Source organism: Myotis brandtii, unplaced genomic scaffold, assembly GCF_000412655.1.
Source record: "Myotis brandtii unplaced genomic scaffold, ASM41265v1 scaffold583, whole genome shotgun sequence".
Lineage (NCBI taxonomy): Eukaryota > Metazoa > Chordata > Mammalia > Chiroptera > Vespertilionidae > Myotis > Myotis brandtii.
In genome coordinates, this window is record NW_005370191.1 from 1137330 (window position 1) to 1153446 (window position 16117).

Here is a 16117-nt window from a genome sequence, read left to right on the forward strand (position 1 = left end):
TTTGGAGTAGTTAGGTCAGCAGATTTGGCCCCGTCTCCCAGGCCTCCAGATTCTTCCTTGGAGGACAAAGGGACAGGCCTGGAAGAATAGCTGCTTTCTGGGAGGGTGCCTTTAACTTTCACAATATACCTCATTTACAATATACAGAAATCCTGGAAAATGGCACGTGAATTGAATTTTTAAAAGTGGACTTAAGTGTTCCAAGGAGTGAGTGCTATTGTGAATCATTTGGGAAAACAAATAATTAACCCTCTGTTTTCAGAAAAATATGTTGGGAGAAAACATGATAGCTCAGGGGAAAGAGAAAGGGCTCTAGGGGCAGACCTACCTAAAGGCTTTTAATTTGAGAACCACGATTTACCCTCTCCACTCCACCCCGCCCTGTGTGGATCTGCCATATTTCGACAGACCAAAAATGCAGATTAAAGTAATTCATGCCTGGGGGTTGCTGCCCTTGGCAGTTTCGGGGGAGCCTCTATTCTCCATGTTCCACCTTGTCCCGAGTAAAGACAGGCGCAAAGAAAGGAACCAAGGATAGGACCCTTTGTTGCCTCCTCCTCTTGGGCTGCTTCAGGGTAGGTCTTCCTAGAGCAGTGATGGTGAACCTATGACACACGTGTCAGAGGTGACACGCGAACTCATTTTTTTGGTTGATTTTTTCTTTGTTAAATGGCATTTAAATATATAAAATAAATATCAAAAATATAAGTCTTTGTTTTACTATGGTTGCAAATATCAAAAAATTTCTATATGTGACACGGCACCAGAGTTAAGTTAGGGTTTTTCAAAATGCTGACATGCCGAGCTCAAAAGGTTCACCATCACTGTCCTAGAGAGTCTTGCAGTGGGGTTTCCCAAGCTCTCGTCCTTGACTTTGTTTCCCCCACCGACCTCTGCCATGTCTGTCTCTCGAGCCACTCTCAGCACCGTTCCAGTAAGCAACTGTCACCTGCTGTCCTGTGTTCTTACTGCCCTCCCTTGGGGACTGTATGTCCAGGAGTGACCATAGAAAAAAGAAGGTTAGACAACCTTAAGTAAACCTAATCTGTCATATGACAAGGACTGTGAGGAGGATGAAGCAGAGAACTGGATTCTTGGGTATTCCTCTGGGGCCCCAGATTCTTGTTAGCTGCCAAGGGCCTGTTCCAGTCGAGGAAGGGCATGTTTCACCCGGCCACCTAGTGCTGCACTCAGTTGACAAATGTTGATTGTACTGAACTGGGCCCAGTCCCTCCATTGATGTCTAAGTGGGCCTCGTTTTGCAGGAACTGGGGACCAGCTCACACAGTTTGTGTTGCATCCCATGCCAGTTACTTGAAAAAGCCTTAAACTGCATTTTATTTCCTAATCCCAATAAATAGGAGAGGCTTGTGAAGGAAGCAGCCTGGTTGGTACATTTCATTTGGGGCACTGTTTTTCAGGGCACAGTTTTAAATGTTGTTTTCTGTGGAGAAAGGGACCAAGAAACTCTCCTGTGAGAGGATGGAAGTTGCCATCCCGCTTGTTTCTGGCCTCTGCTAGTTGGTCGAGGCTGGTACCCACTCGGGCTGCTTCCACTGCAGTAGGGAGAGTCTGGCTGTAGCACGAATCTCAGGAAGTGTAGAAGGGTGAAGCTGCTTGCAGGCTCCTGCCCCCACCCCTCCCCTTGCGTTTTCCTATCCCAGGTTCATCCTGGAAACCTATAGGGGGTCCCTGTGGGAACCCTGAGGCAAGACTGATAGAGATGACTGGCATATTTACTTATGCCACCAACCAGAATCTTCTCTTTGAAATTTTGAAGCCACTTAAGGCCATGGTGGGGATGGGTAGCTGCAGCTGGGGTCCTCTGGGGTAACAGAGGGAGGGGAGTATGTGGGAGGTAGACTGGTGGTAAATGTGGGGGCTCTGGTGAGTATGGGGCCTGGGATCTAGAGGGGATATTGGATTGTCACTTTGGGGTTTCAGATCAGAGGAGCCCGACTTCTCTTCGACATTAGTCACTTCTGATTCCACCACTGGACAGATTATTAAACAAGGAAGGAAACTGATTGCCCTTTACTATAGAGGGAACATGCTAGAAGATGGACCTGTGAAAGTGAAGGTTGCTTAGAACTTTGTTGGCTTGCTGGGAGAAAAGATATCTTTTCGTGTGGATACAGACTAGGATCCTCATGCTTCACATGGTTGGCCGAGTGAGGCCCAGGGGCCACTGAGGCAGACCAGGGCCAGTGGTGCTCTTGCTGGTGTCGCACCAAGTGTGTTGATTCTCAGTGAAAAGGCTGGGATTCCTCTTTGTTCTGGGTGAGAAGGAAATGTCCTCCCAGTGGTTGTTGAATATCCAATAAGTTTAATATGCAGGATTAGGCACCAGGGTGAAGGCAGAGGTGAGTAAGGTTGTCCCTTGACAGGGAATTTGTATTTTCCTGGGCTGGGCCTGCCCAAGGGCAACTGGGAAACCTCAAGTCCAGAGGGACAGGTGGGCTCTAACAGGAGGCTTCGGGAAAGGCAGGCGGAGTCTGACAGGCTGGATCACTCCCCCAGGACAAGCCACAGGAACACAGAGAGGCAGGCGCCGGGGTGGCCAGAGCCTTGAATATCGTTTGTTTAGAATGATTTTTTTTAAGTTTCAGTTTTATGTCATTAGATTAACACCTTTATAGTCAGTTGATGTTATTGCTTATGTCTTTTTACCCTTAGAATTATAGTTAATTTGCAGGAGATTGCAGTGACTCTGCAAATAAAGTTTTATGCATTTCTTTGATTCCAAAAATGAGTTCCTTTCAAAGAAAAACATTTTGAATTTTGTAATTAAACATTCATTTCCTACTGAATTAATAATTGGGAGTTGAGCATAAAAGACTGTGGGGTATTTCTAGGTTGTGTAGCTTTCCATATTATTTTTGCAGGTGACTTACTGGCTGTTGCCATTGGGCAAATTACTTAACCTCCCAAAGTCTCAGTTTCATCATCTATAAAAAGTGTAATAACAGGGCCCAGCTCACAAGATTGATAGGTGTGTGTGTGGAGGCTCTGCACCGACCTGGCACCTGGCGTCCAGTCTGTGTCTGTTACTAGAATTAACTTAGAACGAGTACCTTGGAATGCATGAGATGCAGCTGATTTCTGCTCCTCAAAGCTAGTTCAGGGAACTTTAAAAAACACACAACAAATACAGGTAATTTCAGCCCAAAGTGTTCCAAAAGCTGGTTTGTAATAACAGTTTATCATTTTACAAGATACCTTTTGAACATCTTCCATGTGCCAGACGGTTTGGCCCTGGGGGTAAAATCCTGTCCCCTTCTTATCTTCCTACCTTGCACGTAGAACATCCTGACACCGTGTATTCAGTGCTAGGATAGTATAACTGGAACCTTCTGCATGTAGACTTTCACCCAGAAACATTCACATATCCATGGTGGGAAGGATCTAAGCCACAAGCACCTCAGTAACTCTTACTGTAGATCAGGGGTCCTCAAACTTTTTAAACAGGGGGCCAGTTCACTGTCCCTCAGACCATTGGAGGGCCGGACTATAGTTTAAAAAAAACCTAGGAACAAATTCCTATGCACACAGCGGCGGCAAAAACACCCAGCGGGCCAGATAAATGTTTTCGGCGGGCCGCATGTGGCCCGCGGGCCGTAGTTTGCGGACCCCTGCTGTAGATAGACAGGGCTGCTTTTTAAGCCTTGCTTCTCAACCTTTGCAATATTGGTGAATGTTAAGGACCTACTCCCCTGAGAAATGCATGTATTTCCATAGAGTTTCTCTTGGACTCTGAAACTCACCTGGACCACTGACTTAGAGAACAGCTCTGGGCACACATCGGCAGTCTCGGCATGCCACTCTGGGAGCATCTTGTGTGACTCCTCCTTCACCCTCCTCCTTGTTGTGCTCAGGGTAGGAGGGATGAAAGGAGGGTCAGGGACTGTGTGAGGGATCACTGCCAAGGCCCTGACCTCTGGGCAGAGGCCACTGTGCTCCAGCCTCCAAGCTGGGCACTAAGGTGGTGGAACCGGGCCACCTCCGGTTGGATTGGGGCCCCGCAGGCTGGCAGCAGGCACAGGCATCTCTGCGTTGGATGAATCTTTGCTCCTGCCTGCGGCTGGTGAAGGGCAAGGCCAGCCAGGTGGCAGTGTGTGCAGGGGAGGGGAAGCAGTAGCTGTCTCAAGGCCTAGTGGTGTTAGAACTGTGTGCAGTGTAGGCCAACTCCCTTGCCTTCTGCTTTTCTGTTGCTTTGATCGGAGATCTGAGGCACAGGCAAGCCAGGAATACCTTTAATGCCCCAAATGGCATCTGTATTGATAAAGTTGACTGCAGATTGGATCAGTGGTGACATAGAAGCATGTAGGTGCCACCACCCAGAAACCCCCAGGGCACTCGGCCAGTTCCTCACTCCTGGAAACTGAGTTATTTTCTGTTGGGTACCGTAAAAGGGACAGCACTAGAGTTTCATGATTCTGCCTAGGAATTGCTTTTTTTCTTGCTTTTCCACTTGGTTAATTTTTATGTTTGGCCCCCAGACCAAAGTTTGACTTGAGGTTGCCACAGCTACTGCTCAGCCAAGCTGAGACTTGAACCCAGGCAGTATGAGCCCAGAGTCGATTCTCTTAACTGTGGGGCTGTGCTGCCCCCCGACAGGCCCAGAAGCTGGAGCAAACGCAGATGCAGCTCTGTGCAGTGCAGGCCCTAAGGTGAGGACACAGGATGTTTGTAGGGGAAGAGTTCCAGCTCACCGGCCTGTGCTCTTAGAATGAGATGCTTGATTGCCAGAAGAGAAGTCTTTTCAGTGTTGGACTTGTTTCCAGAAAGAGCATGGAGATGCTTTTGGTTTTATTACAATTATTTTCAGAAAGGACAGGACCATCCTTTATGGGGGCGAGAGGAGGAGACCCACAGACCCAAGATGCAGTGATTTTTATCATAATACATGCTCAGGGTTTGTTTTTGTGCTCTCATTGTGTTCAGCTCCTACCCTATAATGTGTCTTAGGTGTCTCTCTCTCTGATTTTGCAAGGTTCATTTATATTTCCTGTAGAAGGGGCCACATTTCTTCTTTGAGATTTAAAAGTGAGCTTCAATTCCGGAGCTCTCGTTGGTCAATTTTCCCCCTGATGTATTTTTGTCTAAACATCTCTTCTCTGGAGTGTTAATCCTCATGACACCTGGTCTACCACGCTTACATTCTGGATCTGTTCTCTACATCTCTCCTGCCCAATGCATATGGCTTCTTTTCGTGGCTTCTTTTCTTGCCTCTCCTGTCAACAGCAGAGCAACCCCCAGCCCTGACCATTTGGGACACAGTTCCCTAGGGTCAGCACTGGGACTGACCACCCCTTCCTCACTCGCTGTCCCCACCAGGGCAGGTGGCCCTGGGCCTGACACCAGCTGCAGCCTCGCAGCCCCGCCTCCTGGTCAGCATGCCTAACTGTGACAGGGAATGTTCTTTTTACTGCTGACATAACTGCCTGTTCACTGGCGTTCATTTCCTGAGTGCCAGAATCTTAATTTGCCCTTTCTGTCTCAGGCTAGAATGTTTTTCTGAGTTTTACATTCTTGGGAAACTGTTGTAAAAAATCAGGAGTCACCTTCAGCTATGACTTGGAAAGCAATCTTGCGCCATCATTGAAATGAACTCAATTAGTGGATTCTTTCTGGACTCTGGCAGGTGGGGGGGGGGGCGCGGCGCAGGTGAGTGTCTTCTTTAGGAAAGCCACAGTCATCTTTTCACTGATGAAGATGGATATGAAATCACATGCCCCAACACGGTTCCTTCACACATAAGTCACCTGCTCCCTTTTTGCCGATGTGAGGAAGACAAAAGGATGGAAAGATGCTGCAAAGTTTCAACTCCTTTTTCACTCCCTGTGAGAAAAGGAGTCAGCAGGCTGGGGGAGGGTGGACGGTGGGGGCGGGGGGGAGTAATATATAGTTGTGGCCCAGGCCCAAATACATTTAGTCACTGCCTCTACAGCCTTTATATAGACACTGCAGGGAGTGACTCAGCCTGGAAAAAGAGAGTCACTTAAAAATAAAGTTGAGACTCAAATGGACACGTCCTGCACAGGCTGCCTTGAGATATTGAGGTTTGAGCTTGGTTAGAAGCCTGAGGGGTGTCTTTGCTTTGCAGGACCCAGCTAGGGTCCCCCTTGAGTCAGGTAGCTAAGGAGGATTAAAGGAGCTTTCTAAACTCTAAAACAGCATTCAAACGTTTTAGCTGCGATGGGACACGGTTGTGTGTAGGGTAGTAACTGAACTCTAACTCTTACCTTGTTCTAAACAAATTGATGGACTGTGGAAGCCAGTATGGCTCTCTAGTTTACCACTCAGCTTTTGTTTTTGCTTCCATCCTCATAGGAATCTAAAATCAGTGAACACGAAAGACACCAGCATAATGTTTCTTGTATCTCATTGGACACTCAAATGGATTCATTGAAGCCCATAGCACTGATTTGACAAATCTGACTTTTAAAGAGGAGAGCAGACAGACATGTCCCTAGGCACATGGACCTTTAGGAAAGGCAGGGATGGGACGGAGGCCTACAAGCTAAGAAGATCAGGGGCACAGGGTGGACACACCAGGTAGGAATACGAGCATCCCCATCATCCAGCAAATTGTTCGTGTTGGGGGTCCAGGAATCTAACCACAGCTCTGTAGCCGAATCTGCAGCTCTGGTACAATTCCTTTCTTCCATTTGTAAAAGGTAAGCACCTGCGTCAGGAGCGGTGCCTTCATTGCGTTTTCATTTAGCCATAGACCTCCATGGACACTTTATGGTGATTATAGTATGAAAGGTCCTGTCAAATCTACAGCATGCATTTAGAAATCTTTCCTTTACAAAACAGAGGTTTTAAAAATGTTAATTACATCACTGTACGATTGATTGGTTTCTCAAACAGGCAGATAATAAAGCTTTGACACAAATTTTATTTTATTTTTTTCTACAGCATTAAAAAGAATTCAAGAAATGCCTTTTTTTTTAAGCAATTCTTTAAAAAATTAAATATAGAGTTACCCTATGATCTTACATGTCCGTCCACTCCTAGGTATATATCCTAAAGAACTGAAAACAAGTTCACACAAAAACTTGTATATGAATGTTCATGGCAGCATTATTCAAGATAATCACAAAGTAGAAGCAACCCAGTTGTCCATCAGTGGATGAATTGATAAATAAAATGTGGTCTGTCCATACAATGGAATATTATTATGCAGCTATAAAAAGAAATGAAGCACTGATACGTGTTACAACATGGATGAACTTTGAAAATAATATGCCAAGGAAAGAAGCCAGACACAAAAAGACCTCATATTATATGATTTCATCTATATGAACTGTCTAGTTCTATAGAGACAGAAAGTAGACTAGTAATCGGGTTGCTAGAGGCTGGGGTGAAAAATAGGGAATGACTACTAATGCTTTGGGGTTCCTTTTGGGGATGATGAAAATGTCCTGGAATTAGTAAGTGGTGATAGTTGCACAAATGTCTCTCTTGTGGGAGGTGTGGGAAATCCCTGCATAGGTTTTTTATGCAGTTGTGCTCTTAGACTGAAGAAAATCATAAAAGTATCATGTGAATTTTCATTTTGGCAGTAGCAACTTAGTGTTTAAAAGGCTACTCCGGCATTTGGTAAAATTATAAAGCCCAAATAATCAACTTGTATGTTAATCATTCTAGAATTACCCACCGTTAAGTTATAATAAGACTTTAACTAGCAGAAGTTTAAAAATTAAAAGTGAACTTTTAACTGTTACCAATTAAACTCTTTAAGCCAATATATCAACCCAGGAGGTTACTTTCTTGTTTCTTTTGGGTTCCTAGGAGAGAAAACCTGCCTCTAGTGTGATAATGAATGTAACTTAACCCTCATTCAGCCCCAAGTCAGTAAGTACTGGCCACATTATACCCCCCACATTCCAGAGACCCTGCAGCATGCTCCGAGGCATCATGGAGGCCTGTAGAGCAGAGGAATTTCCTTGGTCTTGGGCAGACTGAACTAAGTCCTAGTAGCTCCATGGTTCACTAGCATTGGGACAGAGACTTAACCTCAATTCCATTACCTGCCAAACTATTCCGCCTACTTCAAGGGGTCATGATGAGGAGCGGATGAGATTCCTGGAAGGTAAATGTACAGTCCAGGACCGGAAGTGAAGTGGAGAGCCAGTAAGTGGTGACACAGATGTTTGGGCTGAGTGACCTTGAGGGAGGTCACTAAACATTCTGAGAGTTGGGCCCTGTATATAAAAATAAGCAGAACCAAAAATGAATGTCCCAGCTAGTAGACCGGAAATGAATTCATGTACACAGAGGGTATAGTAGGTGCTCAATAAACACTTTTCCTCCTCTGTTTTTCCCTCCTTCCCTTCCATCTACAGGTAGTTCTGCACTCGTCCAGGGGCCATGGCAATTTGAGGTGCTAAGATACAGCAGGCACTGAGAGAGAAGCTTCCAGTTTTCAAAGAGGGGCAGGCAGGCAGTGACTAAGTAAACAATTGACACACAAGGTAATTTCAGGTGGTGATAAGAACTAAAGCAGGACAATATGGCAGTGAGTGAGTGTGGATGGGTGGAGGTTCTTCAGGAAGTTAAAGGAAGTTTTTTAAATCAAAAAATGGAAAATGCCCCTTTGCACATCCCGCCCCCTGGATGAATTTAACAGGTGGTTTAGCACTGGGGTCCCTAAACTGCCTTTCCGGTAAAGGCCTGATTTATCTTTGTTTGCTCTTATCACCCAATTACTTTCAGGCATCAGATGAAGTCCCTCTGCTTTCTAAGACCAGGGACACCATTTAATTTGGACATTAGAAAGTTAAGGAACATTTGAGTTGGAGGGAGACCTTGCTGAAAAGTGAACTCTTAGGCAATCAATGAAGAGTTAATCTCTCAATTTCTGTGTTCCGTGACTGAGTGAGAACTGTGTGTGGAGCCCTGACTTAGGGGCAGCAGGGTGGCTTCTCGAGCCCCAGGCCACACTTTCTGTGAGTGCTGAAAGGCAGTCTGTCCAAACTCACTGAAATGTCGACACCGGACCGGCATTCCCTTTCCTTCCTGAGCCCGTGTGTCGCTTCCTTCGTGTGTCTAGCAGCTTTTAAAGGGCTATTTAAAGTATAACAGACAAAGTATTTGAGAGTTTAATAACTGTCCAAAGGAAAAGACTGTAATTAGATTGGTGTGGTGTGTAAGTTTAGTCGAGACCATGTTGAGTTGTATAATCTCTCAGAGCCTCCATTTTCTGATGACAATTATTTTGGAGTTATTGTGACTCTGACAAAATGTTGTGGAATATCCAGAATAACCGTGGTAAATAATAGAAGCTCAATAAATGGCATGTTATTAATATCAAATCTTTTGAAAGGAGAAATTGTACTATTTATGAATGGATTTTAAAGCTACAAATGAACACTAAAATTTTAAAAATACTCTTAAAGCATAGAGAAGACCAGTAGGTCTATAAACTATAAACCTAGTTCCTACTGCAGACTTGAATAGAATCAGTAAAATAAAAATGTGTCCCTTTCATGTGCCTAGATGGTCATTTCTCACCCTTTACATTAGCTTTACTGTTCGTAGAGTGGAAATATTTGCCATTGGACTCTCTTTGGAAGCTGTTCTTTGAGAGTAGCCAATAACTTATCTTTCTGGTCAGTAACCTCATCTGCCATGCATTTTGAATGGAGAATGCCATGCTATGTAGGATGTAATAATAATTTGGATGCCTCTTCTCAATAAATATCCTTGTAGGGTATAATGGCTAAATGTGAAAGCCATAAAATTTGGTTGAAATCGTGGTGAACTGTTACTTATTAATATTTATTGAGTACTTACTAAGAGCCAAGCATTATGCTAAATGCCTCACAAACATTTCAGTGCCCCTTGCAGTTACCCCAGGAAGTGGGTGTCATTAGTGTCACATTAGAGTGTTAGCCACCTGCCTACCAGGCAGACAGGCTCCCACGAACCAGGCCATGACCACTGTACCAAACTGTTTCCTTTTAGCTTCTGGAAGTCAATTTTTATTCATTTCATTGTAAGCGGTTTCTCTTCTTTTAGTTTAAAAATGATTTTTAGTATTGCTTTGAAGTGACATACATTTAAAGGATTTTGTGTGTTTTGGGTGCATTTAGTGGGAGTATACCCAGGAAAGAGCAATTAGGCTAAACTCTAACATTTACTTGTGAATTATTATAAGCCAAAGCACAGGAAAATCTCCCCTTTAATTTTGAGATTATGTTAGTCAAGAAAGAGACAATGGGATGACAAGTCCCACTGATCCTGAGATTTGTTGGCTTAGATTTTTCTTTCTTTGGCCAGGGGCCTGTGGGTGGGGGTGGGTGGGGTTAATCATTGAATATTGATTATTGACTAATGTTGGTTCTTGGTTTTAACTAGCAAATGTGAGTTGCATAAAAAGTAAGTTTACAAGGAGCATTATATGTCTGCCATGCAGAGTATAATAATTTTGTTTGTGGCCCAGTATTTTAACAGGAAGACATATACCTGGTATAGTTGATAAAATTAAGAGTGTTGTATTGGGAATCTGGACACTTGGATTTCTGCTCCTGGCTCTGCTACTGACTGGATTTGAGATCTGAGCAAGCCAGGTGCCACTGTTCTTTGAGAAAGGAGGTGGTGATGCAATGATGTGTGGCTGAGAATTGAGGGCTATGGAGTTTGGCCCTCTCCCTCCTCAAGCTCTCTCGGGTTCATCCTCCCCATGGGCCCAAGATGTAGGTGTTGCCCTTTCTTCTTAGTAGGACTCACCTAATTTACCTCTTGTGCTTTTTCTATTCAGAATTCATTATATGTACAGCAAACAGTCATGGTGCTACCATTGTGTGGGAAACGGGGTGTACCAGGGCCACTCTGTGTTGAGGGCTCTGGTCACTGCAGGAACACAGGAATAACAACAGCTGACATGTATTGAGCACTGTGTGCCCTGAATGCCTATGAAATAGGTACAGTATTTATCTCCATTTTAAAGAAAAGGAAACTGAGGCCAGAGAGGAGAGAGTTCCCTAGGATGTCACAGCCAATGAATGACCAGTGGCACTGGCTGGAGGTTTCAAATCCAGGCCAATCAGCTGCAGGTTTGTGCCAGAGTGGCTCTATGGGGAGTCCTAACTGGGTTCTGGAGGCCTCCGTCCAGGCTTGCAAAGCCTGCTTCTGCCCCAGAGGGGTCCGGCCACATGCAGACACCCTCCCTGCCTGTCTCCCCAGCAGATAGAATTCCTCATGCATTCAGGGGAGAGAACAGTCTGGATTACTTCTCAAGGGAACAATTTACATCCTGAGCAACTTTCAGCTACGGGACCCCATCTTGGTGTTTCCCTGCTTTACATTGGAAAGGTCACCATTTTAATTCAGAAAGCTAATTGGGGCCCCAATTTAACCCCATATTTATTTATTCTTTCATTTACTGACTCTACTGTATACTGGGGACACTTTAAAGGGTACTGTCTGCAAAGAGGTCTGTGATCAAGTATCCTGAAGTTGGACGGTTGACAACAGTTCAGCTTTTCCCAGGGTCTCTGCCTTGTGGGGTGGGCGCGACCTCAGTGCTTGATACCTCCCACACTGCCTTCCCTGTTGTGCCATTAGAACTTTGCATTTGTAAGGTAAGGGATACCTTTCAGCCCTGAGAAAGATTTGCATCAGCCAGACCCTGTTCTTATCCTAGGGAGCGGCTCAGGCAGAAAGACTCAGAAGGTTCAGCCACCTCTGCCTCTCCTGACCCACTTAAGCCTCACTCAGGATTTTACCTGCGGTAGTTCTTTTATACATGAAGCGTGAAACGGGTTAATTATTTTCATATGAAATAATTTCTAGCATTCTAAAAAATATAGAAAACAAAAAAAGGCTTTCATGTCCTTCATGAAGATTAGGTAGATGTTTACATTTTGCCCATTTGCTTCCGATGCTTCTTTTTTAAAATAGAAATAAAAGATTACAGTGAAAACCCCATTTCCATGTCTCCCCCTTCCATTCTTCCTCACATATGAACCCCATTCTAAAACCATACTTTATTTCCATGTGCTTTTCTGCACTCATTACAATGTTTACACATTCATAAACAATAGTTATTGTTTTAGATATACATGTATTTTACTATTTATATAAATGGGTTTATGCAAATGGTATCTGGCTATGTATGTATATATCCCTTGACACTTTGTCTTTTTCACCCAGTATTACCTTTTAGAGATGTAGCTGAGTGTGTACATGCATGTAGTTTATTCTTTTAAGTTGGGACACACTATCCCACTGTGTGCACGAACCACAGAAGATGTATACATTGCCCTGTTGAGATGGCAAGCGGATTTTTGGTTGTTGACACTTTATTTTTACACGTGTCCTAGGGAGTGAGCTCAGGAGTTCCCTGGGGTGGACACCCAGAAGTGCAGTCTCTAATCACAGCTGCACCAGGTAGTTGCTCTCCAGGGGAGTGGCATGCTGTTATTCTCCCACTGGCCAGCTCCCACTACCTGTTCTGGCTGTATCCTCAGTGATTTTTTCTATATTTTCTTATTTCTCATGTGGGTGAAGATCCCTTTTGTACAAAGACTGGCCTATACAGTTTCCTTTGTTGTGTCTTAACTGCTCATTGGCCATTTTCTTACTGAACTGTTTTGCTGTTTTTCTTGTAGGAAATTTCAATATTCGGAATCTGGGTCCTTTGTGCAAGTATACTTTGCTGATGTCGCCTCCGACTTATCCTTTCACTATGTTTATGCGGCAGTTGTCACCTGGAAAATTTTAATTTTATTCTTTAGAATTTTTCCAGTTTTTGTATAACGTTTATATTTTAAGTTTAATCTTATCTCAGAAATTGTCCCTATGCGGGCAGTTGTCACCTGGAAAATTTTAATTTTATTCTTTCGAATTTTTCCAGTTTTTGATATAACGTTTATGTTTTAAGTTTAATCTTATCTCAGAAATTGTCCCTATGCTGATGTCACAAAGATAGTCTCTCTTGTTTTCTTGCCATAGTTTTTTGGTTTTGCTTTTCACATTAGGCCCGTAAAGCTTTTGTGTGGGTGGTGAGGATCCGATTTATCTTTGTCCATTGAGAGCCTTTCATTCCCAAACCATTACCATCCAGTCCACCTTTCCCCAGTGAGTTGCCTTTAGCACCTCTGTCAGGTGCGATGCCCCCTTCTAGGCTCCTGGTCCATCACTATTGTCTGCTTGTTTGTTCCTGCACCAACCCTACCCTGTCCTGGTGATTATTACTGTGTAATTACCACCGTTATTTTCATAGCATTACTAAGTCTTGATTTCTGGTAGGGGAAGGCCCCCACCCTCATTGCTTTTCAAAATTATCTAGACTATTCTTTCATATGTCTTTTAGAATCATTTATTTGGTTCCATTTTAAAAATTCTGCTGGGTTTTTATTGGAATTTCATTGAATTTGTAGGTTAATATGGGGAGACTTTATAAAGTGTTTAGAGTTTTGATGGAGTTATTTTAGATCTTATTCTTGGATGAATTTCATTCCATGTATGACTCCAGGGATCCATGAAAACTACACACTCTTACTCACTCTAGTTCACTGTGTGGATACAAAATAGTCAAAATTGAAGGATTGATCATTGTAGTCTGGAGCCAGGCATAAAAATAAACCCCACTGTGTTATCATAGGTGGCTGTGATTAACATCAGGGGAAAGGTCAGCTGTGGGCCTCCTAACATTGACAGTTTCCTTCAGAAGATTAAGTGGTTCTTCATTTTTGGCCCAGGTCATCAGTAGCTTAAAGCCATTACTGTCTATTGGCTGTTTGGTTTGTCTGAAATATGGGGCTGGTCTCAGCCTATTTCCCTGGGGTCAGGTGTGTTCACATAATCAAAGTGCCAGGAACTCATATCGTGTGTGTGTGTGTGTGTGTGTGTGTGTGTGTGTGTGTGTACAAATTAGCTTTTGGGGGAAGAATGCACAGTGCCAAAATACAGAGGTGTTGTTTTGTACCTTTGCATTTTAAAATGTGTGTTCTTTCTTATTAGAGTGTCTTCAAGCTTATTTTTGAGATAGGCTTGTTCAGCCACACACACAGTTCCATGTGCTTTCAAAATTGACCATTTATGAAGCTGTCTACCATTGGTAAAATGAAGAAAAAGAAAGATTCATTTTCTGTCGATGTGTGTTCAGGGATTTTCTGCAGCCCAGTATAGTTCCCATGCCTACTCAGAGAAGGGTGATAGCTTCTCTTTCCTTTAATTAAAAGTTGACAACAAGGAAATGTTTATTTATTTTGTTAATATGTAAACAACCCATGAAAAGTATTTCATATATATTTAAATGATTACTTTGCCAAGATAAAGAAAAATATACTGGTTCCAACAACGAAACCCCACCTACCCCATCCCACCTCTAAATAAAATGACCCATGAATAGGAATGAAGGGATTAAAGTAAAAAATATGATCTGGGCAGGTTGGCTAATATAGTGAAGAATAGAACTTGTGGTTTAGCTCTTATTGCTTTTGTAAGATAAGGGAAATATTTCTATTTCTTTCAAATCCATTTGTACTTGAAACTAGATTAAATGTTTTAATCTGGTTTATTATTGATTATAACTGTGGGAAATGAGTTGTGTGGAAACCCTTCTTAAGTAAATGAACTGATATGTTAGAACCAGAAGAACTGAGAGTAATTTTTATTTTAAAATTCTTTTTGCATTAGCACATCTGCAGTGTTGAGGAATATATGGAAAATTGAAATAGTGCTTCTATCCTGCCGTGTCTCCAGCACGTCAATAAATCACCTTTTTTTCCTTTTAAAATGTCTGGCCTTGTAATTTATGTTTGCATAACCCATTACTAAATTCATAGTAGGTGTTTTAGTTGGCAGGCATTAGCCCAGGGGTTCTGAGGATCTTTAAAAAAAAATACAGAACCTTTGTTAGTATTTATATTTAAGTGGACATTTTCCTTTAAGAAAATAATGAATTGAATTTTTAAAATAGAATTTGGAGCTAGCTATTTACCTTTTTCCTAAACAGACATTAAGTCCATATCCCCACATTATCAATTGTCTCGGACTTCTTAATAGACTTTGTGGTTTTCCTTTTTAAAATTAAAATCAGAAGAAAATTATTCTGATGATAAGATCCCACTAATTTCTATATGATTTTCAGTAAGTTTCGTGTTGCATAGAAAACAAAAATTTCTGTTTTAGTAATTTTTGATTTTGTAAATGCAGTTGACTGTTTTAGTTATAAAGTAAAGATGAATATATTCATTTACTGCCAGCTCTATTTGGTGCTTGAACAGAAATAGAAATGTTCAATGTTACTCCATAGGTTTGTGGCTTACCTTTGAGACTTTCTAATTTTTAACCAGACATTTAAAAATAATCATCATGTCTTCTAGCCCTAAATTAGAAAAGTTTTTAGAGCTTTTCTTTGAAATTATGAAAAAAAAAAGTTACTTCTATTTTCTGTTGTAAAATGTTTAAGTTATTTTTATGGTAGTTAGAAAGCTGGAAGGGCCATTTATGGTTTTCTGAAGAAGTTCACTTTATTTGATCATCCCTTCTCTTCAGCCCCATCAGCTGGTTAATAATGTTTTCAATATAAAACATGTATCTCAGCCCATTGAAATCACAGTAGCCAATCAGAAGAGGACTTGTTTCTCCCTCAAGGAGCTTTAATATATTTATCAGGAAGTCTGTAGCCTCCTCAGTCTCTTTGTGAACTAGAATGCACGTTATTGTTCAAAGGATACTGGTATGTTTAAAAATTCAGAATTTAACGTGTCCAAAGTGTGATCTCAAAGTCCAGTTGTGCTGTACAAGTTCGACAGTCTCTCTGGCTTCCTCCTACTTAAATTAGGGATTAAAAGAAATGACAGCTTTCTTTTATTTTTAAAAACATAGCTAATTTGACATTTTTAAAGTGCCTATTTGCATTATAATATCATTTCATTATCAGAGATGTTTATTCTGTTGTATTGCTCTGACAACCTTCTACATTTACAGTATAATTTCTGTGGAGTTCAAAAGGTGCCTTTTCTGTTTCTGCATTTATTTCTGGGAACTTTGGAGGTATTATTCTCTCTTTCTGGTGAGGGGCAGGGTTTTGAAAATCTCTCTGACTTTTAAAAACTCAGCTCCCAGACCTGAGCATCTTCTGACTCTTACAGGA

The 16117-nt window shown here is 42.4% G+C and overlaps 1 protein-coding gene across 2 annotated transcripts in view; it reads left to right on the plus strand.

The window, feature by feature from the left end:
• Window positions 1-16117, plus strand: part of CUX1 (cut-like homeobox 1) — a 339346-nt gene that overhangs the window by 49529 nt on the left and 273700 nt on the right. The gene's annotated exons all lie outside the window — the stretch shown is intronic.